Source organism: Strix uralensis, chromosome Z (genome assembly GCF_047716275.1).
Source record: "Strix uralensis isolate ZFMK-TIS-50842 chromosome Z, bStrUra1, whole genome shotgun sequence".
NCBI lineage: Eukaryota > Metazoa > Chordata > Aves > Strigiformes > Strigidae > Strix > Strix uralensis.
The window spans coordinates 4270820-4296101 of record NC_134012.1 but is presented as its reverse complement, the minus strand read 5'-3'; the positions used below and the strand labels follow the sequence as shown (position 1 = coordinate 4296101).

General features: G+C 37.8%; 1 long non-coding RNA gene across 7 annotated transcripts in view; it reads right to left on the bottom strand.

Annotated features, from left to right (window-relative positions):
• LOC141937815 (uncharacterized) overlaps positions 1-25282 on the bottom strand; it is a 129740-nt gene that overhangs the window by 62672 nt on the left and 41786 nt on the right. For 6 of the 7 annotated variants that reach the window (XR_012627078.1, XR_012627076.1, XR_012627077.1 and 3 more), the window contains exon 3: positions 7234-7336. This is a non-coding gene — a long non-coding RNA (uncharacterized LOC141937815). Of the gene's footprint in view, positions 1-4387; positions 4532-7233; positions 7337-25282 lie in introns of all 7 variants that reach the window. The other variant, XR_012627080.1, reaches the window with a different exon arrangement.

Genomic DNA, 25282 nt, shown 5'->3' with positions numbered 1-25282 from the left:
AAGATCCTGTGAAAATAATGGAATTAATCAAATACAACATCATTATATTTCTTTCTTTCCAAAGAAGAATGATTCTAGAAGTGCCAAATTGTTACAATACCACCATTGTCTCCTTCCTGCTAGAAACTAGAAGGAAAAAAAGTATTTTCTTTCTCAAAGAGGGGGGGTGTTCTCATGTGAGTCTTAAAGAACACAATGCTGTCCTCATCACGTTGTTTCAGAGCATCTCCCAGCAGAAGAATGGGTTACATCTCATCAATATGATGTGGCATAAATAAAATAGCTCTATAATTCAAGGGAGGAAACGTCCTTTGCATTACCTGTAAGAATTTGTCTGTGTTTCCTGGGAGCTGCCACAATTACTCGATTCAGACAGCTATATTCATTGCATGCTTTTAAATAAAATAATGATCTGTGTGGTGTTTTTAATTCTGAGTTTCATTTTGTTCCAAATATTTCTTGCACTGATTAATCAGGTCATCTTTCATACGTGGGAAGTAGCAGTTGTTTCCATTCTTATGACATTTATTTTGTATGGGATATAGTCCATAAAAACTGGAAGATACAGACTAGGAATACACACGTGGGGGCTTAGAGTCGTCAAAGCATCACGCAAACTACCAAACCCTCAGTCAGCTCTGCACACACCTCTATGCCAATGCCCCGTGTGCTGTCTCTCCCAAACCAAAACCTTGTTCTCCACACAATAGTTTCACAGAGGTTATAAATGATATTTAGAAAAGCTAGGCCAAAAGGCTTTGTCTTGGCATGCATGTTATTAGCTTTCTCCCTCACCGTGCGTGCGGTTGGTGGAGTGGCTGTGAACTGGAAACACCACATTGAACAGGCAGCTGACAGACCGTCCTGCTCTGCAGAAGGCAGGAGCTCCTTCCCGTTGGCTGCCCCATAGGACCCCTCACCAAGAACCGAGAGGTAACCCTCTACATGACCTGCTTCACTCTGATGTCTCCCTGGGAAGTCTAGGCATGTTCATCATCCTACCATAAAGCACTATTTTTACAGAACTGTAGTCTGAGGTGCCTAAGAATCCCTTCTAGATCTCACCTCAGGCATTTTTCCGATGTAGGAGAAATAAGATCAAACTCAAGTGTTACAGCCAGAGCTGCAGGAGTGGGTTTCCAACTAAATAAATTCAGCAGATCAGTGAATATGTAAATAACCGGAGAACACATCCTATCATAATGTAAATATTGTGATACTCACTCATCTTCATCCAGTGAGGGATACACGGACCTTATGCTCAGCTGACTTTCTTATGGAAAATCCTTGCTACAATAAAAACATACCAAAGCCACGATGTGCCTTGGCATTGTTCTCAGGGGCTGAGGATCCCAGTCCATCACGTCAGCATGAACATCCCGCTCCTAGACATTGAAACAGACGTGCCCCAGAGTTTCAAAGGTCAACCCATACTCCACAGTGAAATGTTTAACTTATGCAGCATTTTGCATTGGTGCTGTTTCACACAAATGCGCTGTCCAGGACAGCACATCTGCAAGTTTAGGAGGACCAAGCTCCTGGGAACAATGTCGACAGCGTGCTTTCCCTCTGTAGACACTTATGATGCTGACAGAAATCAGTCAGCTGAGGAAGATTTTTAAAGAAAATGTGGTTATGAGTCATCACACTCTTCCAGGCTGACAATTTTGAAAATAAACCAGAGATGAGGGAAACAGGCTTAAAGGTAGGCCATTCACAGACCTTGCTGTCCCCTACCCATCCCCGCCACAGGCTTACAAGATAGGGAAAGCAATTGTCCCTTCCAGTAGGCATGCAATTATGAAGAGTTTCCTAGAAGACTGTCAGGTGTGGGAATATAGAAACAAAGGAAAATATATGATCAGTAACAATACACCTGCCTGGGGCTTCACCTGTTTGGGAAATATTACATGTGTATACGATGCTTAACAAATTGGGTAGTACTACTACAAAACAAACAGCAAGTTAGAGGGATAAGAGATAAAGGGGTTGTGCACAAGGTGGTGTCATCTTTCCTTGCAGGGATTAGAAGGGGACTAGAGAAGTTAGTAGAGTTTATACAGCCCAGAGTGCAAGGGTGTAGAGTAGAGCAGAGTATAAACAAGAGGTAAAAAATATACATATATTTTATATCTAATATAAATAAATATATTTGCAAATTGTCTTATGTCATCTTTGATATACTAGTTATTTAGTAACTCAATAAAACTGTAATAATTATTTCTAAAATAACTATTTCTAAATCAATAGCCTATCTGGCTATGTAAGTAACATAAGATGTTTCTCATCTCTGACTGGGCTAATGCTACTTTTGGAATGAGGCTTTTAACACTCATGACTATGAATGAAATGTTTTTATATCATGAGTGTTTGGTAATATTTGTTTAAAATTTTCTGTTACAGTGACTGTTTCCTCCAGTAAACTACTTTCTTAGAATACTCATACACAGAAGAGCAGAGTCAATTACAGTGAATCACTCAAAATATGAACAAACATTTCTTGAGGTATTCACTAGCCTCTAATGCAGGAGAGACATAACAGCTGTAGGCACTGGAAGTCATCTCTGAAGCTTTCAGCAGCTGGCAAACAGGGAGATAAATCTGTTTGGGCTGGGTTTGGTTTATTCATCAGGTAGATTCTCCACTTGGACTGACTGACCTGCTCTGGGATTGCTGCTGTTAGTTTTGGAAGGCTCAGCCTTGCAGTTGCCTTCATTCAGCCTTACGTTGTTGGGGATAGCAAGTGGAAGCAATGTTTAAGTTCAGCTGTCAAAATCTGATCTTTGTTTATATATGTACAAATATTCATCTAGCTGCTTACAGTTTCATGCTACTGTTATAACGAAATAAATGCATCTTCTCTAGTTCTGAATTTTGAAAAAAAAAGAAATTTTCACTGCACAATGTATTACAAAAAACATTATATAGAAGCAAATTATATTGTTTTTGTACAAGTAGGTGCTAACATTTTTATAAAGGCAGAAGTAGGTATTTTTATTCACAAAATGCTGCTGTTTCCCTATAGTGATGCATGAATGGTAGCCTGGTATTAGCCTCAATTCAAACTGGGCCATTAACATTTCCACTCTTATTTTTCAGAAGTTCAAATTGATGGTGGCTGAGCTATCAACAAAAAACATGGTGCCACAACATTCAGGAGTCTGAATGGATTTGGAATTAGTAAACCTCTGTCAATGGCTTTCCTATTGCTTTAGCTTTACACCATATCTTGAACAGGCTATATAAGCCACATGAAATTTTTAACTATTTGATAAAAAGATTTTAGTACAGAGAATGAGCTAATACTGAAAACAGTATCTCTGAAAATAAGAACCACTCCTGCAGTCTTCAGACAGAGCTCTCTAAGGGCATTCTTGCTGCCCCATGCTTTAAAATGCACCATATTCTGTTTGGTAGTTTTATTTCCATTCATGCATATATATATTTATAGCACTCCCACTGTGGCAAAGGGAGCTATATATAGCGTCTAAGGGAGAAAAAAAACCCACAAGCTTTAAAAAGTTGATTTACGAAAGGAAAGCACACTTAGGTGTGATTCAGGAAACAAAAGGTCTGTTCTCATTTCTTTTCCACTGTGCTCAGAAGAATTCGGCTCAGTTTATAGCCCTTATTTCTCAGTATGATACTCCCTTCACAAGTAGCCGACAAATGACCATTTTGCAAAAAAAATTCCCATAGGGTTACAATTCTTGTAGGGCTCCAGGGCTACCAAGCCCACCCCAGCTCCAATTGCAGTGTCCAGCAGCCCCCTTACCCTGTATTTCACTGCTCTCTCTGCTGTGTAACTTGGTGGCAAAATACATGTCATCTCTCTCTCCGAGAGCTGCCCACGTACAGGAAAATGTCTGACCTCAGTTACTGGTTACTCTGTTGGCTCAAATGAAAGAAACCTGCACTGCAGCTTTGAAGATCTTACCTCCAAACTCCACTGATTGAATAAGTGAGAAAAACAGTATGTGACAATATCAGAATGGCTTCAAAGGAAGCTTTAATTCTTACCCTTCCAAACTTTCAAAAGCTCGACTGCGTAATTCTCTTCTACTGAAACTTTTGGTATATTGACTTACAACAGAACTCCCAAACTTACAAGCTTTTCATGCAAGGAGGAGGGCTTGCCTTTTTATCTTTGCCATATATACTCCAATGCACAGCAAGCTTTTTCTGTAAAATGATGACAAAAAGGGTGCCTGTTCAAGTAACATGTAAACCCTGGAAGAACTGTAACACCATTTACAACTGATTGCACTGATCAGTTAATTAAAACTGAACAATGTTTATGACACGAAACAGTAGGTAGAGAAGTGACTTGGGGTTGCTGCTGATACGTATTTTACCATTTGTTTTCATCCTGGTTACTTAAACCTACCCCTTTCAGCACAGGAGAGGCCATTTCATCACAGGGCCATTTTGTTTCATAAAGCACCACAAAATCAGCAAGTGGTAGGTTGTAGTGGTGGTTGTGGCAGGGTAGTGGAAGATGCTGTTGACAGAGTTTTGCTCAGGATGCTTGCTTTAAAAAAAAGAAAAAAAAAAGTAGCCTTATTCAGGACACATTCAGCTCTCCATCCATGTGCCTATCAAAAATTTACTGCTAGACTCTGACCTATTTGGCAGAGCCAGAAGAGATGACAGAATGAAGGAGTTCCATAGATGAAGCTGGCCTGGATTCCTAAATTCCAGCTAAATCTTTGTCCCTGTCCTTATTATGAGCTGCCCCTAGGTCTTACATCTGCAGAGAAAGTCAGAACTAGCTCCCACCACCAGGAATGGGCAGTTCCTGGGTGAGGGCACTCACTCCTCACTCCTGCTCAACTTGCAAAGAAATATTCCAGATTAGTTACACTAGAGATAAAAAAAGTTAGGAGCACCATCAGATGCTCCTGTAAGTATTCGATATTATTTTTAAAAAGTAAAAAAATACCTGCTGATATTATATAAAAAAATCTCTATTCTTCAGAAAATGAACAGATACCACATCCAGCCACTTTACTGATCGAAGTCAGCCCAGCTGAACACAAAATTTGTCCTATCCAAACTGTTTTGCAGAGTAAGGCAACCTAGATGCTGTTGGTTGGCTTGTTGATTCTCGCTGTATCCTCAACAGTTAAGATGAGACCACATCAGTATTTAGACAAAACTTCATCAAAGTCTTCCTGGCAATGAGTGGCATAGCACTGCAAGGTAATTTGCATTCCTCTGTGTAGCCTGTTCTTAAATTAAAGTATTCACTAATTTCCAAGAGGCTAAATTTTTATAGGAGACTGTCTTTTACCTTGTTCTAGGTATGCTTCTCTTTCCATTGTTTTTAGCTTGTACCAGAAAAGACCAGCACCTGAGTTACATATATCTAAGCAAAGACCAAGGTGAGTAACATCAAAATCAGTCTGAGGTCTCATTAATGCTTTCACAGAGTGGTCCTACAATTAAAACTGCTGAAGAGATTAAGCATTTTGTTGCATTTAAAATTAATAAAATATTGTTTAAAAAGTAAAATATTGACAGGGCATTTGTGTTACAGAATAATGTACACTTTAAGAAAGCACCTCAAAACAACATAAGCATTTTATTCACTTCTAGAATTAGAGAGCATCAGAAATTAGAGGGGGATGTGCATATATTTGTATACAAATAAATACATAATTCTGTGCATAGTTCCTCTTAATGAGAACTGTATTGTGACATATTTTGACTTGGCAGCAAGTATGCAATTGAGACAGTTATTAGGAAATGAGGCAGCATTTGTCTTTAAGAGATGTTAAGACACCTATAAATTTTGCAAGTGTGTTCTAGTACATAGGACATTTATTAACTTTATATTAACTCGCTTATACATGAGTTTTGATAGCTGAAAGAAATAACTCACAAACTTGTGAAAAACATCTTTGTTCAAGCTTTTTGTTAAAATGTGTTTGATTTTTGTCATCTGTATTTTTGGAGTCAGGATTTCTTTATTAAAGAACCTAGATTTCCAACCCCCTGTTTACAGAGCTCCCACTGAAATCAGGTCAAACCTTTGAAGTAAATGGGATTTCTGCACATGAAGGATTTGTGCATTGTTTGCAGTGTGTTTAGGGATATTTCAGTGTGTTAGCTGATAACAATTTGGGTGCCAATGCAGGTTTTTCAGGTTGCATAAATGGCAGAAACATTTGAAGGCTATTCTTCCTCCCAAAAAAGGTAGCAGAAGCGTAATGTACCTATAATACCATTAAAATCACACTGACTTTGCCTTGCTGAAATTATTGGCAGACGCAGTATTTCATTTTGTACTACAGACATCTTAACAACCATTCATTATCCTTTACTATTGTCAATACAACCAATTTTTTAAATAATCTAAAGGGAGAAACAATTAGTGAAAGTTATTGCGTAATAATTAATATCTTTCTGAGACCAGACTGTTATCCAAAGTGAAGAGGGCATACATAATTTATGTAACTTCAAGGGAGCAGAATGAGACAGATATACCTCAGACCTGGGCATATTTTCTGCTGCTTTTTAGCTACAACCATTTAAAGAAAACATTTCAAAAGATCATTCCACAGCAAGCAAATTAGTTTTCATGCATATTGCTCAGCAAATCATACTTGCCTTACGTATGTGTGTATGTCCCAGCAGGGCTGATTCAGCCCTCATTTTATTGCAGGCTTATCCTGATACAAATGATTGCAAACAAAACCTCTTCTGGTGCACACCAGGTTAAAGGAAAGCAGAATTTGAGTGTTTTTTCTAGCAAGAGGCTTAGGCCTGAGCAGTATCAAACCACAAAACATTAACTGTCCACATTCTCATTTTAAATTGTCTGATTTTCCTCTAGTGGAGTCTCTGAGGTTGTAAAGACTCTACAAATTAACCAAACATGACAATGCTCTTTTATTTGCCATAACATTGTGCGTTGTTAGGTAAATAACTAGTTAGTTATCTCCAAGAAGGTTCTTCATCATGGCAGAAGTCTGGGCTATCACTGTTAATAAAACCCAGCCGTCACATAGAGAAGCTTTTGGCTCTACTGACTAAATATCCCTCGGAAAGGACTTTATGTTTACCATGCCTCACAGAGTGATGATGTCCCCAGGTTTACCCATTCTTCTGGCTTTTTTTTTTTTTTCTTTTTGCTCCAGGCATGTGGAACTTTTGCCAGGGTTGACAGTGTCAATGCACAGTCAGCTGGACATACATCACTTTGGATTTCTTGCCTTTCAGCGGTATTACCTCAGATTGGTAGGGGAGACCTCATGCTGGTCTAATTCCAGGAATAATTCCAGACATCTCAGCCATTCTCCTCAGGAAGATAGGTCACTAGCCATACACTGCTCTGAAACAGAATTAAGTGCATTAGAAAAAGGTGTTTGCTGTAACGCATGCTCAGTTTTCTACTTTAAATAAAACTTTTAAAGGGCAAAACCTCCTCTCTTTGATACTATGAACAATACACTGATGCAGATATGCACTCATCTACCAAGAGAAGATGAATTATTCATTTCACAGGTAGCATGACAGAAAGAATTACACAATAATGTTTCCGATATTTTGCTCTTTAACATTCTTGTCATAACAAATTAATTAATATTACAGCAAAAGGACAAATGAAGTAGCAATATTAAGCACCCTAAGTATACAAGCACCACTGGAAAACCCTTAGTTTTAACCCCTGTTCTGATAGTATCTCATATTTGACCTCTAGTAAACGCTTTACCTCTGTGTATACTTCTATGCCTGTGAAAAGGGAATAAAAAGATAATTTACTCTTTGCCACAGTGACTGATTGTGAGGCTTATTACCTCAAAGTAGGTATACTGTTTTAAGGCATTATGCAATAGGTATTGCTATTGGGGAAGGTTCATGCAAGAAATCTCTTTTAGAAATATATTTGCTGGGCATAAAATCAGCTTAGACCATAAGTAATTTATAAGATAATTTTGCAGGACTGAGCAGCATCTGTTTAGCCCAGATATTTTTTGTACGGGGCTTGGTACCATTTTACCAGCTGAAGCCTCAAACTACCAAAGAGAACAGAATAAACTGTTTTTCAAGTGCATGGATATAAGCAATTTAAATATTCTGGGCTACACTGAAACTGTCCCATTGTGTCTTGAGTTCATATTTGAGCTCAGGCTTCCTTGATTATTTCCATGGCCCAGGTGATAGTTTGCAGTCTGACTTTGGTCTGAAATAGTCTCATTGCTCCATCACCAGAGAGCATCACACAGGATGGCGGCTTACTCATGCCTTCAGGCAGCCAGGACAGGGCAAATCAAGCCACTGGCACAATATTTAGTTCCACTCTCACTAGGATAAGTATCCAAAGATCCACTCAAAGCTTGTCTGCCTTTAACACTTAACCTAAAATATCAGTAGTTTTGCAGGCAGCGCCTGCAGAACTGGAAAAAAGGGATGCAGACTTTGGTTCAGGCATATGGGCACCCAACTTCCAGTAGCGCGCCCATGTGATGGCACCAAAACTCCTTTTTGAATCTGACTGTGTGACAGACACATAAAGCAGAATTGCATCAAGGCATCCTCCAAAGCACACCAGGTAAATAAAAGAAGGAAGTGGGTTACTGGAATGCACCTGCAAAATAGCTTTGGTGGTTCAATGCAAAATACTCAGGTATGATGCAAGTTTTTATCTAAGGGAGCCATGAATTCTGGTAGATATACTCTACTCCGAGACAAAGTTTTGGTTTCTCTGTTATTTAGAACAATCATGTGCATCAATTTCCTCATCTGGAAAGCAAGAATGATACCTTCCTCTGGAAGGAAGTCTGGGAAACAAACTGAAAAGCTGACATAGGAGAGCTAAGAATAATCAATATCTATACTTTTGATGTACTTGGGACAGATTTGTATGTGAGTAGCAACTTTATACCAGAAATCACTTGATGCTTTTGGTCCATTGTAGCATTTTTATCACAGGAAAGCATGGACTCAAATATTTATGTAGTAAAGATTGTTCTTCCCTGCTTTGTAGATGCAACAGTGTCCTTTTTTCTCACATACTTTTAATTTCTGAGGTCATTTCCTCATAATGACTCAAGTTAGATTAGCTCAATTCATATACACTGAATCAGCACATGTGGAATCAAAAATATTACTGTTAATTGTGGCCCAGTGTTGAGCATTAGAAAGACATACTACAGAGATGTAAATATGAAGGAAAACTTAGGGTTGAGAAATATTCTTTTTAGAGTTTGGATTAATCTAAGTGATGTGAGAGAGTTCATCTTTTCCAGTGTTCATTAGGTGAAATTATCAGAACATGTAACATTACATGTGAATATCGCCTTAACGTAATAATTGTATGCTTTGTATGACTGGGTAAAAAATACACTTCTGATACAGCAGTGCTGGATTGGTTTATGACTCTGGTTAGCACAGGCTGCCATTCTGAAGTTGTGACCAAGTTCAGACTGTCTAAAGATGGAAAGACATCTATCGTTTATAACTTCAAGACAGTGCCATTCACAACCTCAAGTGAAGATAGGTAAAACATCTTTCTTCAAATTTCAAAGATATGTAAGTGCAATATAGGCAAAGACATCCACTATCTATATGCTCCAGATATTGCTATTCTCTGAAGTTAATTTGTTTTGCGTTTTAAAAGCATGTAAGTATATAAAGTACAAAAGCACATTTTTGTAGAAAACATTTCTCAGAAGTGCTTTGTTAATCATTTTAAAAACATACTCATTTCTGGCTTTTTTTTTTTTTCACCTTAAAAAATGAATCACATCCAAAAACTGCATTACACATTTAGGAGATGCTAATCCTTCACCATACTAATTTGTCCTATATTAGATGAAAGTTTCTTACCCGTTGGCTCTGCCTCTCAGGTTGCATCAGGTTGCATGTTTGTTGCCCGTGTTTGCGGAACTGCCGTTAAGAATAATGCACTGTACTGTACATTCCTGATGTAGCTATTTCGTAAGGTCACCTCCCCCATTTGAGTTCAGTGGCACGACCAACGCACGCGAAGTTAAAGCATGTGTGTTCGGCCCTGAGCCAGCAAACGTTAGCACAGGGGCAGGGAAGTGAATCCATGCAGAACCCTGCTCGTTTCACTACAGGCACACAGAAACCTGCTGCTGTTGGAGCCAAGGTGTTTACAGGACAGGCACTTCTGAAAGCAATTAAAACACAAAACATTTCATCTCTGCTTGCACAACAACCCACTAATCAATCAAACAAACAAAAAGCTGTTTCCTCCATTTTACTTAGTTTCCCAGTAATGTCACTGCAAATAAAACAATCAGATTGCTTCCTTCATCATCTGTCAGTCAAAACGGGAAACAGCCAGCTGTACTTTATATTGAAAACCAAAGAACCATTCAACAGGAGCATCCCAAACTAACTCTTTGGAAAACAGCTTGGAAATGCAACTTAAATCACAAACAGGGTATTCTGTTATTTTGTTTTGTTTACCTTTCTCAGATAATCCCTATCAATATATCAGTCTACACAGAGCACTTTCTGACTGCAGTCCTCACAAACATGCTCCAGTGTCCTACTCCTGAAAATAAATTATGTTCTCTCTGGAGTAAATGCTTCTTCAGGCTGAGCTGTGATGGGGTTACACCTTCCAAGAGCTACCTGTAGTGACACACAGATGCGACTAAAAGGCCTTGCAAGGGGAATTTAGCAAACAAGACTTCAGTGCTGCCATATCTGTGTTTAATGTTATGCATGTGAGCCATCTAACTACCCCGAAGGAGATTTTTGCATGCATAAGTATTTGCAAAATGGAAAATGTCATATTTTTGATGCACAAGAATGAACAGAATTGAGTTTATGTCTCAATCTCTTATAGCTGTTTGGGGTTTTTTTCCACTGATTCACATGATGTTATTCCTAGTCTTTAGTCTGATGTCTTAAACTGTGTAACCAAGACAATAGGGCTGTTTTGGGTTCATTTTCTTTACCAAAAATAAAAAGGAAAAAAAAAAAAAGGGGGAGAGAGAGAGAGAAAATGAAATTGGGACCATTCAGTAGATCAGCAGATACATATGGTTAAGAAATTTCAAAGCTGACCTTTTATATACTTTTATATGTAAGTGTAATGTGTATATGTATAAATTCATATAGGTACACATTAGCTGGGTATATGTTAGGTTCCCAAATAACAGAATTTCTCACTTGTGTAAAGGAGAGAACGACACAGACGAAAAGATTTATTCCACTTACTGACAGCATTTAAGGCCTTGTTAACTTTTTATGACATTCATCTGTGATTGTCCTGCTATGTACTGAGTGAAAACAATTTTCTAATAATTTTTATTTAGAATATGAAAATCAATTTCTTGAAAAGTTAAATTCTTATTACAACTTCAAACTTCTGAAAACACAGACTGTCAGGCTTTTTAAACTAAGTGTTTATAAACCTTCTTAACTAAATATGAAAACAACTTTTAAAACTTGATTAAGATTGCCTGAAAAGAGTGTCTTTTATTAACAGTTTTAGCTGCAAGAGCCATGTAACAGCTTCCAGAAAGACAGAAATTATAAATAAGCTGGAACTGCAACTATTAGAGATGCAAGCTTGTAATTTTTAACACCAATTTTTTTAAAAAAAAATTTAATATTTTCCATACCAAAGGAAACAACTTTCCCATTTCAATGAAGACATGAAAACATTCCTGTCCAAGCTGCTTAGCAAGGGGCACTCCAAAAACCAGCAGGTTCAGGAGGGAGTTACATGACTCATATCTCCATCCCCAGGGCAAAGGCCCCTTTCAGCATCCTCCTGTATGTCAACACCCTGCTGCTGCTGCTGCTGCTGCTGCAGACGCCGAGCCTCCTTTGGAGCTTGTTCTTCCTCTGACAGCAGCCTCAGGCCCTTGCTGAGCTCCCCATCTCCAGTTCACGTTTCCACCGCCTCTCAACAGCCCTGCTCCCGGTGAGCCCTGTTACCCGGGAGATCCAGCTGTCACGCACTGCGCATCTTTTTTCCACCACACCCACCCAAAACGGTCCCCTGCATCCTCTCTGGCTCAGTGCATCCTTGTTTGCCCCCTCTCTGCACAGCTTCTCTGTGCGTAGGCATGACCAGCCCACAATTAATGACCCCCTGGACACGATGCAAGGCACACTCCCGAACTTGCCCTTCCCAGGTGATGCTCAAGGGTGTTAGCGATCTCACAATTATTCCATAGCCACTACCACGGTGTGCTGTGGGCAACAGCTGTGTGATTAGATGCCTTCCTGGCCCAGTACTGCTTTTATTAACAACACAACCCCTTCCAGCACTTCCTTCGAGTTACCAACACTGGCTCTCATTTTAAATTTTTGTTCTTCCTCCCAGATTCTGTGTCAAAACATCCCTCCTTTCATTCCAACTTTCCAAAATGTATTTTCAAGATGGCACTGCGAATACTTGTGCAAATAATCCCTTCAAGCACCTGTACCACTTTCTGCAACTTCGCTTGCCTGCTTACTCCGAAAATGCAAGAAAAGTGATCTTAAACCCCTGAAAATAAAGTCTCGACTCCTAGACTGATCTTATTTTTTTACTATTATTTCTACAGCAATATTAACAACAAAATATGAGGCATAGATAAGTGCTGTAAGGAAAAAACAAGCATTAATGTATTAATGCTTGAAAATTTGGTTTCTAAAAGTTCTCTGTGCTTCTGTTTATTCCAGCAGCAAGAACGAGTGCTTATCATTTCTGAAAATATGGATGACAGTGGACACAAAGTTTGAAGTAAGATTTTCAAAGCAATTTGGCGGGGGGGCGATGGGAAAGCTGTGCTATCTTTGGCTTCCCGCAGAATGTCACCAAATCACAAGCTTGAGAAGTACTGTATCTTTTCTGTGTAGGATGTAAGATACTAAGAATCTCATCAATTTTGTGTTCTCTACCACAAAATCTTCAGTAGCAAAATATTGCCAAGTTGCAAATAACATTAAAATAAAGGACTGCATCGGAAAAGTTACAACACACTCAGTAGCTCCTGTAAAAGCACACATCGTACCAAGGAAGCCAGAATAAAATTTTAAAAGTTGTAATCACTAGGCTAGGAAAAGAGCTGTTCAGTGATACAAGGATGTGTACTTATCTGTACTCAAATAGAGAGCTCATATTTCATAAACTAAGTAAAGCTGGGCCATGTCAGGGACTGAGATAAGAGATAAGTGATACCAAGGCTTGATTTTTCCATCACAGTGTCCATCGCAAATGTTGACCCGGATTTTGCAATAGCTCACAGGACCCCACAGTTGACAAATCAGTTCCTATTCTGATCTGCTTACTAGACACAAAAATCTTTGGGGATGGTAAAAAAAAAATCAATGTCTAGCAGATAAAGTAAAAAAATGGCCCTTTCTGCAGTGCGATGCAACAGTCTGGAGGAGAATAACTCTTCAGTGATTGATAATGAACTCCTGCGTGAAGGGTCTGAACACTGGATAGACCCACTCCCATAAAAAGGTGGTGACTGCATGTGGCTGAGTAGCGGGAACTAGTAGAAACACAACCAAGGGAAGAAAATAAAAAGATGTGGTTGTTATCTGGCAACATAATTGGCAATGGAGTGTCTGTGCGTGCACAGGATTTTCAATTTGTGGCTGTGCTTCTCATTTTTCAAAGAAATAATATCGATCTGTTTTAAAATAAGTATGAGCAGCTTGGGATAAAGGGAGGAACACAATCTTCCTCTTTCAGTTAATAGTTGGTAGAAAGGCATTAGGGTAGCTATGAACTATGTCAAGAGAGGTTTCTCTCTTCCATATACAAGGATATCACCACACCTAAAACTAAGTTTATAGAGGAAAGTTTTTATATAAATTTTCTGTAGGCTCAAAGAGAAAGATAAGTAACAAGGGTGCTAATGTGCACTATTTTAACAAAGTCACTTTCAAGCAACTATGATTTTGTTGGAGGCTGATTTATGAGTGGGTGGGTTTCATAAAAATGTCAAAGCAGAAAATCTTAAAAATAATTAAATATTAAAACAAACAAAAGTATTTTTGTTAACCAAATAAATTACAGAACTGTATATTTTGTTAACATTTATTTCATAGTCTAAGGACACAGAAGAATTCTCATAAAACAAATTGGTTTCCCTTCTAATAACAGAGGACTCTTTTGACAAACTGTTAACTGATGGTAATTTAAAGATGTTGTTCACAGGCTGGGGGAATCTTAAGAGTGCATAGGCCTCTGTCCAGATATAATACAACACAGGCCTGAGGCAAAGAGTAGAAGAAAATTTAGATATCAGTGAAATAAATAAATGTCTTATTGTAAAATTGAGAGATACTTATGTCATATCAAATAAAAAGTAAAACCACAACAGTTCCCAAAGGAATTGCAGAAGGTAATAAAAGATAGCAACAGAACTAGGTCTAAAACCAGGAGATGTTTTTCCCAGATTTGTTTGCATGCTATACCAGAAAGAACATGAAAAATAGGTGGTGTTTTTTTACTGATAAATCTAATGAAAATGGCCCTTGACTGAACGTCCCCTCTTGTCATTCACTCAACCCAGGATCACCGGATGCACCACCAATACTTCTTCTGCCTTACTTTCCTCAAATAACCTTTCACAGCAAAGCACACTCACCTTCAGATTCAACATGCACATCAGCCTGAAAACTCTGAGGATACTCTCAACAGAGAGCAATAGATATACATACATCCTTATCTAGCAAACAGCCTTGACAGAGCTTATAAAAAGGCACCCATAAAATTTGAGCAAATAACTGTTAATTTGCAAATACAGTTCAAAACCTAGCCCAGACCGACTGAAAATACTTCTATAGTTCATGTCAAACGGGTTAGTCATCGCCAGGCGTCAGCATCCTAAATCATTCTTTGCGCCTGTTTTTTCAACTGAGCAGTATTTGCACATACAAGTGAACTCCTGATGTTTCCTTCACTCAAAATGAAGTTTGAGCTCCACTCAAAAGTGAAGTTTTCCTCTAATTAGTTTCTATTTATTAATTTACTTGAAGCCCAAGCTACATTTGATGTTGAAGTACAAAGCCTATTAAAAATTGCAGATTTTTTTTGCCCTATTGGAATTTCAGGATAAAACTACTACTACTACTGTTTTTCTACTAAGAATACATAATTTCTCTTTTAAGCTAGACATTGTACTTCCAAAGCAAACATCTTTTCCCAGAGAAATTTACTTTTACTACAATCTCAACACATTGGAGAACAGGATAAAATGAGAGGAGAGACACAAACATCATGACAAAAATTAAATAACTGCAGTTATTTAGCAAAAGTGAGTTTACCTCAGGGTTGATTATTTTGATGTTTATAACTTGCAACATAAACATACTTCCAAACATTCAAAAAGATCACCCAAGTTTGCTTTAATTTTAATGCCGAAAACTGGAGTTTAGCCAGAGCTCCTGCTATGGAGAAGGCGGGTGTTTCATAACTCAATTCACTGAGGATGCTCTATGCAAATGGCAAGGATGAGACAAAAAGACACAGACGAGGAGGGGAGCAGACAGCCAGGGCACCAAGGGTAACATCATTAGTAGAAAAGAGAGGGCAGAGGCAGGTCAAATGTCTAGGTCAAATAAGGTAGAACAATGCTATGGAGAGGTTTGAACACAAAGGCAAAAGGCTTGGATTTAACTGGGCAGTGCTGAATTTGAGAGACGTGCAACACCTTGCAGGACATGCCCAGCACCTTGCAGGATTGCATTTGAAAACTAAATTTTCATCACTGGTAGGACATTGTGCATTAGTAATGACTTCAGAATTAGGTTCCAAGTGTTTGGGAATGTATCTGGAAAGGCAATACAATATAATTGTCCAATTATTATCATTAAATAGAAGTATCTGTATGAAATGAAGAAAAGGAAAATGTAATCTGAAAAAAGGGAAAATGTTCCTAATGGTGAATTCTATTAGACCCTTGAAAAGTTTCCCAGGGGAAATAGTGGACTCCTGTTCTTCGCAAGACAAACACTGAAGAGTATACTTTAAGGAACAATCCTACAATGGCATAGAAAAACATTAGATAACCTATTAGGTCTTCACCATCTCTGAAACTGAATAGAGCTGGAGCAATAGAGCAGCAGTAAGAAACCACAAGTATTATTTTAGCAAAAAACCTTACTCCGTTAATGTCACTGTGACCTGTGAAAATGTAAGTAGATAAGTTTTGGTTACCATGGCAGAAGTGGCAGTACCATAAATGTTAATACTGGAACTTTTGCAAATACATATTCATGCAGGTGTTTTAGTCCAGAACATCTGTTTTGAAAACTCCCAGTCTTGTGAAATAAGAAACAATAGGTCATAATATAGGTAACATAACAAGATAGCAAGATAATACTGCATGCCATGTAACACAATATTGAATAGGAATATAAGGCATTTGCATGAAAGTACAAATATCTGAGAGTAATCCACTGCATTAACTTCCTCTGTGCAAAATATTGTTTTACATTGATAGTGACCCTGAAGAAAAAGCCATAATAAAAACTCAATCTGATCATTATTGAATAAATTGTTTTGTCTTGAGTACTTCCTGTGTAATTTTGAAAATTAATTTCTCATAGAATACCATTAAAAACTATTTTAAAAATATTTCTGTGCTAATTGATAATCAATTTAAATAGTCAGTCATGTGATATAACATGAAGCAACAGAGAAGTCTTGGTGCAAAGTCCAGTAGCTGGAATAATGTTATTCCTGGATCCGCAGGTTCGCAACCAGAAGCCTCAAACAGAAGAGCAAAAAGTGAAAAAAGCAGCACTGCTAAGCTGCATTTCATCACTGTCACTGCCCTGATCTATGAAAGGAAAGTTGCACTTTGCCTTCCATCCTCCAAAAATAAAAACCTACAGTATCGTAGGGAGCAAAGAAGTGGCTACACGGAACTATTATCACCCCGTTATTCAGTGTCGGGTTTTTGTTCTGATAGCAGTGTTCCCTAGAATACTGTGAGGAAGGTGAAGTAAAACTCATTTGGTCCCATGCCTGCTCTTGAAACAACCAGGGTACGAGCAGGGAAGGGTTATGATCAATAGTCAGGACTAAAAATGTCACACAAACAGTGCAAGGGCCTGATTGCTATTACAGCTGGAAACCTTCACAATGGCACCGTGTGTGCCATTCATCCCGCGCTGGCCTTTTGTAATAATGCTTACATGTGTATTTCTGAAAGTACTGCAAAGAAAATTTCAGGGATCTTTCCTGTAAGGGGGTGTAGCTGCCTTCACCGTGTGGCACTGCTCTGTGTAGTGCACCTGAAAACTGTAGCTGGTAATCTGTATTTAATGGGACAAGTTCAGCTCTCTTCCATAGTCATTTCATTTTCGACACCTTCTTTTAATTAGAAGTTTGCAGACAGCATTGCAGTGCCCTCCTGATTTGCTGTATTCGATTTGGTAAGCATTATTTTTTCCCCTCACTGATGTTATGTTTATATTCTGCATAGTGGTGTAGGAGCAGGGGAAAAAATCGCTTAAAACAGGGGCCCAGACTAATCTTTTCAACATACTGATTTTTCTTATTTCTGTTATCTTCATTGAAGGTATTATTCATGATCCCAGTACAGTTCCATAATAATGACTTCTGAAGGGCAAAATTATTACAGAAACATGCTGTCAATTTTAGTTCCTGAACTCCTTTACTGTTGGAATCTTATGGTTTTATTTCAAGATATATACATACATGTTTAAAATGTATTTTTGTTTTTAAGAAGAAATGTCTAATCCCTATGCATATAGCAAAATCAAAGGCCAGAAACTCAGCCAGAGCAGTTGAAAGAAGGTAAATGGCATATTCTAGTACAACTGTTAATGTCTCCCTCCATCTCTCACCATGTAAGTGACAATGCTTCAGAGGAACATCTTGCATTCAGAAAAAATTATACAGCAACCTAAAAGGTCCTCAGCTTATACTGAGACTGACTTGGCCTCTGTGGCTAAACATGTTTCTGAAACTTTCTTTCCACTTTTTTGACACTGAACACACACTGTCTCTCAACATTCAGATCAAAATTAACTTTTTTGTCAAGAAAGGATAGTGAATGTACGTAATACAGGGTTAACAGAATTGAGTTTTAGTATTAAAGACCTTTTACTTCATTTTTTTCTATTATGTGACACAAAAACCCCCACATAATAAAGATAATAACATCCCATCAAAACATCAGCCCGAGCAGGACTTTGGGACTCGTAAGAAAGGATTTGGATCAAATAATGACTGTAATTTCTGGTGTGTGCACACTGCATGTATTTGACTGTCTGCTGGCTCAGAGGTCTGAGATCCTCGGCAGACACTTTTAGATAGAGTCACTCCCTGTGTTGTCACAGAAAACTTAAAGCTCTTCATTCTTTTTTTTTATTTAGTATATAAAGCAGATAATCCGGATGGGAAAAAAAAAAAAAAAAAAGTGTTTACTTCTTGATGAATGGGAAACATAGTAACAAAAATAATGTTTCTTGGGTCTTAAAACAGGCCAATTTCTTCTGAGACATGACTTTGGAATTTAAGTCTAATTAAGAAAGAGCAAGAAATTACATCCTAAAACTAGCGATGAAATGGCAATAATGTCCTATTAGTGTGTATATTTGTGCATACTTGACATGATTACTAAAGCTTAGGTTTATATATCTTTTTATTGGAACTGAATTTTTAAGGATTCCAGGGAACTGTAACAGAACATTAAGAAAAGCCTTTTATGACATTGCTACCAATTCATTACATTATTTTGATAACAAAAGAGCTGAAATGATTTAGCTTACTTTTAAATTCTCCATATTCTGTAGTTTCAGAATGCATATGCACATATCGAGGTGATCTTGAGATGTTTTATACTATGCAAGGTTGTAAATTTGTCTCACCTTTTACTGCTTCTATGATGGTTAAGCATACATAAAATGCATTGTAATTTTGGTCTTGTGATTCTTGTCACAACTGGAAAAGTCTTTAAATAATGATTCCAACAATATACAAGTTTTCCTGTTCACATAAAGAAGGGCACGATTTTCACATATTTATGCCAGCTGTTTATTAAAGGCACTAAACCAATTTGGAATTGTTGGCTGGTGTGACAGATAACCATATAACCTCACGGCACAAGCGATCTAGACTCAGAGATACTTCACTAACTCAAGAGAAAGATCATCTGCCAGTAGTTGAATGAGAAGAGTAGAAAAGTCAAAAGGTGTGCAGAAGAAAGAGGCAGAAGAGCTTCACTGAGACTTGGGGAGAGAGCAAAATACATATTGGAAGACATAAAGAGAAGAGCTATGTGAGCTATCAGACCAAAAAAACCCAAAATAGTGAAAGAAGATACATGCAAAAGGCTTGCAGGAGTCTTCCTCTGTCTCAAAAAAAGAGTAGATTAAATTTGACAAAAAAGGACTATAGATGCACAGCTTATATCAGATTTTACAGAATAAGGGGCTCTATGCTTTTACAGTGCTCTTACAGATAAAAAGAAAGCTTCAATTTAAAATTTCAGTGGACTATTTGATCCATCAAATAGTCATATTAAAGAAACATGCCTTGAAAGTAACCTAAAGAAACCTTGTTTCAATCACATTTGCTAAGGTTTAAAACACTGCAGCCCTAAAATTATAAAATTATTGATGTCCTATAAAATTCTTAAGTTTAAGATATCTTCAGTTTTTACAGCTGAAGGATCACATTGGTTTATGTATTTTATATTAACATAATTTCTCTACTGTTTTCTTTTTTCATACAAAACTTTTAAGCACAAATACAGGCTGGGCAAGGAATGGATGGATAGCAGCCCCAAGGAGAAGGACTTGGGGAAATGAGTGGATGGAAAACTGACTGTGAGCCAGCAATGTGCACTCACAGCCCAGAAAGCCACCGTGTCCTGGGCTGCGTCAAGAGAAGTGTGGCCAGCAGGTCGAGGGAGGGGATTCTCCCGCTCTACTCTGCTCTCATGAGACCCCCCTGCAGTGCTGTGTCCAGCTCTGGGGGCACCAACATCAGAAGGACACGGACCTACTCAAGCGGGGCCAGAGGAGGCCACGAAGATGCTCAGGGGGCTGGAGCACCCCCCTGTGAGGACAGGCTGAGAGAGTTGGGGGAGTTCAGCTGGAGAAGAGAAGGCTCCAGGGAGACCTTAGAGTGGCCTCCCAGGACTTAAAGGGGCTACAGGAAAGGGGGGAGGGACTCTTGATCAGGGAGTGACAGGATAGAATGAGGGGCAACGGTTTTAAACTGAAAGAGGGTGGATTTAGATTAGATATAAGGAAGAAATTGTTCCCTGTGAGGGTGGTGAGGCCCTGGCACAGGTTGCCCAGAGAAGCTGTGGCTGCCCCCTCCCTGGAAGGGTTCAAGGCCAGGTTGGACGGGGCTTTGGGCAACCTGGGCTAGTGGAAGGTGTCCCTGCCCATGGCAGGGAGGTGGGAACTAGGTGGTCTTTAAGGTCCCTTCCAACCCAAAACATTCCAAATCTATGATGATGATTTAATCATAATCCTAATGATTTTTAACCATTGCTGTCCCAGATGTCATTTCCAATAGTTCTGTGGAAATTATGTATCCAATGGAAAAAGAATGGGAACTGATATCCTGGATCAAATCATCCTGACTCTGTGGCTGGCCAGCATTATTTACACAGAAGAAAAAACATTTAAACACAAGAGCAGCGCATGATGACGTTACCAGTCCAGAGGAAATGTTTTTTTCTTTTACTTGTTGATTAGTTATCTGTACAGCATATAACTTCTCATATAACATAACTGTGGCTACTCAAGTTGTCCATAGCATAACTAATACTTTGCTGGAGTACCATCCTGGGTTATTCCTTATGAAAGTGAGTTTCACACATCAACTATGTAGCTTAACTTACAAAATACCATTTCCTCTCCTCTGGTTTAAAACACTCATTTCAGCTTTGGCCATGATTCATTCATTAAGTGTAGATTGCCTAACTTTCTGTGGCATGAGTTACTAAATAATGCCTCTGGCTTAGTGTGTTATTTTGTTTAGACTGTAAATACTACACACACTTTGAAAAAAAGTCAGTTGTTACTGCACGCATCCTATGATTTAAATAGAAGATGAAATCCCTTCCTGAAACTTTCTGTTTGTAACTTCATGGGACATATTGTTTCACTCTTGCAACCATACACAAGCATTTTTTGAACAAGGTTATTTAAAGGAGCAGTAAAAACCCCAATAGTAGAGAAATGGGATACATCAGCATTGCTTTGGAGTTTGCATGTCAGAAGGTTACCTCAAGAAAACCTTAAGACAACATTAATAATAGAATTGACAGTTTTTACATGTAAGTCAAGGGAATATAACCATGAAGACAGAAAAGTAACTGTTGAAATACTGAGTTATAGGGAGTATGAATTACAGTTCATTCTAAAACAATTAATCTGTATCTAAGGATAAAATTTTAATGTCAGAAAAACACAAAAGCATTAAAAAATGTAACTGAAAGTGATGATATGAAAATTTAAGCTCTACATTTATTACGTAAATAACACAAAATTGGTGCAAAATATATTTATAAAGATTACAGAGACTTGGGTGCTTGTTTCAGAAACATGTTAAGCTGACCATATGCATTTCAGTAAGCACCGCTCATTTTAGTCCCTAGCAGACCCATATTCAATAAATATATTGTGTTTTCCTCAATTTCTTTATTCAAAATCATTCACTCCGAAATATGGAATCCTAAAAACTGTGCTTGAAGAATCTCTGAATCTCAGCTACATTATCATTCTCTAATCCCAGTTCATTATCAATTGGTTTAGCTGCTATTTTTATCTACCAGAGCATCTTCTGGGCACTCCCCTTATGTTTATGATGTAAACCCTGTGTAAGCCTAATGCTCATACGAGTGACACTCTCCCCTACAGGGGATTTTTGTTATCTCAAAATCTACAGTACAGTTCTATTTGGGATCTTAAATCTCACTTCTCATTTTCCTCCGGACTGTTATATCTACCAAATCATTTGCCTCCTGTTTTCAAAATGGTTGCTTCCATACTTTCCGAGAGTGTTGGTGGGGGTTTGGGGTTTTTTTTGTCTGTAAAACATTGTGCTCAGTTAAAAAATTTGGCTGCTTTCTGCACAGTGAGGACTGGCGTTTATCTTGCTAAAGTAAAGGCAGGACTTCCACTTACATCTTCTGGCATAAGCCTTTTCCCAAGATCTATTACATCTTTGAAATATCTTCCAGGTTCTTTTTGTAGTTCGGTCACTAGTCCATGATGTCTTACATGCTTGGAAGTCTACTTCAGCCAGCCAACATTTATTATCTTCATTAGTATGTACCAATGCCAAGAAAAAACACATAGCCAGCATGGTAATTATTTACCATAGAAAAAATGACAAACATTTTTCCATCCAGGACAAGTGTCGGATAGGGGACAGCTGCCTGTCAGAATTTGCTTGTGTTGGGAAGCTCCATGCTATGAAACTTTGCTCTTCGGGAGCCCAGCAGAGATTGATGGTGGATAAGAACTGGAGTGGGGCTAGTGAATTCTCCTTACGAAGCTTCAATTTCAAAAGTGTCTAGGATTACAGTAATCACAGTGTTAACGAGGTACTCCATTATTCCATCACTAGAAGGAAAATATTTAAAAAAAGATTCCCAGTTAAGGTAACTGAAACAAATTAGGCTCAGGAGGGAACAGAACTTGCCTATGCCACTGTGTCCATACTTTGTCTTCTGTATTTAGCTCTGCATATTTTCATTATGGAAACACTCATGGTTGTGTAGATTTTGCTGTTTTGTCTCTGACACAATTTTGTTCACTGGTATATACTGTACATGTCATTTTTTACCCATAGCCAGGGCTATACTAAGCAGAAAAGACATCATGTTAAATCACCTATCTTATTGATGAATTAGTTAAGGCTTGTGCAATGTTGTGAACAGACCATGCTGTAAATATGCTAAGTATTATTTTTTGGCCATTCCTGTAACTCTAAACAATAATATTTTGGTTTCTTTTGAAGCCTTCATGTACTCCTACAAAGTCAGTGTAATTCCATCACTTTATTTTGAGAAAATCAGAAAGATGCATCCTCTGTGTTTTAGGCTTTCAGACATTATGCCCATGAATGTCACAGCCTCTGCATGCCTAAGGCCACATCTGTCAAAGGCAGACCCATTTTTAGCAAAGCATGCTAGCATATATACTACAGGAATGAGTCTACATGAGATCTCTGTGAGAAGAAATGAACTGCCATTCCTGAGCTGAAAAAAGAGTTAATATTTTTATTTCCCCCCCTACTTCAAGGACTGATTATTTTAAAGAGTTTACATTTACATATGAATTATAAACCAACAACTTACAGGAAATATGTAAATTAGGTAGGCATACCAAACATGACATAAATGTTGAAATTTGTATCTTTAAGAGAAAACCTAGGTGCCCAAGCATGTAACCTTTACAAGCATAAATAAATCTTATGTGAATATATCCTATAAGCTTTTAGTTACACTGCTGTAAATCTAAAGTAACTCCTCTGACCTTAATAGCTTTACTCAAGATGTACCCCTTGTACAGATGAGAGTAGAATTTGGCCTTTTAACCTCAATTAAACTCTGTGCACAAGTAATATCATATCATGAAAGTCAGGATGCCTGAATCAGGTCCTCCGTATAAAACACCATCGCTAGGGAAATGTTTAGACACTGATTTTCAGAGGAATGTTTAGATCTATAATTGGGCTTAGTTAAGTCAGTAGCAGTCTTAATTATTTACCAGCAGTGTCCCTGGACAGAATACTGAATTTAGAGTAACTCTGGGGGTATAGTTCTCAGAGTCTGTTTAGTTAAGAAAAATAATGGCAGCTTTCTTCTGATCTATCCTATCACTTTTGTCCCAACAACATTCTTCTAGTCTTTAAAATACATGTTGGAATACAGAACAAGGTTAAAGGCAATGCTCTTCCTTTGAGGCCTTCCTCAGGCAGAAGAAGAAATAGAAAAATGTTAGTTTTCCACTTATGACCTGAGGAAGACCCAACAGCCAAAACATCACCTCTAACTCAGCTTCTATTTTTTGCGTATCATTTGCTATCAACTCTTCTTTCATTTTCCAGCTTTCATACCGCTGCCTCGCTATCAGTACTTCCACTTATCCTATTTTTATGAGGCGTCAGGTTCTTTCTTTCAGAGGAATCTCACAGTGATCCTGATCAGGCAATTGATTTTTTAGCAGAACCTCCTATTAGAGTCAGTGGGGAATTCTAGGTAAAAATCAATGGCACAATCTGACCCAATATGAGTGAATAAGTCTTTGAGAAAAGCAAAAAATGAATGACACCTTAATGCAAAATCAGATGTTTTGCATAAACCCCTAAAAGGGGAACACTAAAACATATGCATTGTCTTCATATTTTGACTATTCTGTTACATAGTGAAAAAGAAACACATTTTAAGTGGATTGAGAAACAAACAGAAAAAACAAATTCATGTCAATTACCCATTATGAGATTTTTTTTCTGCATTCTTTTCCACACATTTCTTGCTTAGTAAAAAATGCAATTACCAAAAAATACCCTTTTTTTATTGTTATCATTTTAGAGGTATAATTTAAATTTCTAAATGTTCATAAAATGTACTTCTCATTTCAAACAACTCTAACACCACTGGCACACTGACAATATCACATATACTGGCATTTATATTTGTATGGTGTCTAGCAGTATCTTTCTATTAACTACCATAAAAATACTGCCTTGTTTGAAGTACTGGTTTGAATTTGGTTTAAAATTTGTAAATTAGATTTATATGTTGATTTTGGTATATTGCAGTTTCATTTTTATGGTTACTTCTTAAGTTGTAACAACTGTTGATGCTTGTGAAAGTTACAAAACTCACAATAATGTAACTACGAACTTTTATTTTTGACATTACTAGATTAAATGCAATGAAAGAACCATCAGAATATCTAAACCACTGCTTTAACAGATGAATTTGGAAATTCAGCTTTGATACAAAATGTATCCAGAAGCAATACATTTTAAAAATGTATGTTTAACTTCTAAACTGGAGCATCTATAATTTTAAATTACCTCTATGCTTGACACTGAAAAAAAAAACCTTCACAAAATGTTGTGATCCAACTGGAAAAATAATTCCCATCCTTAATTTAAGCAGTATGCTTTAGTCTTAGGTGAGCATGTTTCTGACAATATTTTTCACTTTATTAAGTTAACTGATCAAGCAAATAAGGATTTTCTGGGGGGCGTGGAGTGTAATTTAGGTTCAAAATAAGTTTTTTAGTAGGTAAAAAGGGCCACATCTAATAGCCACAGCAATTTTAGACTTGCAATTAA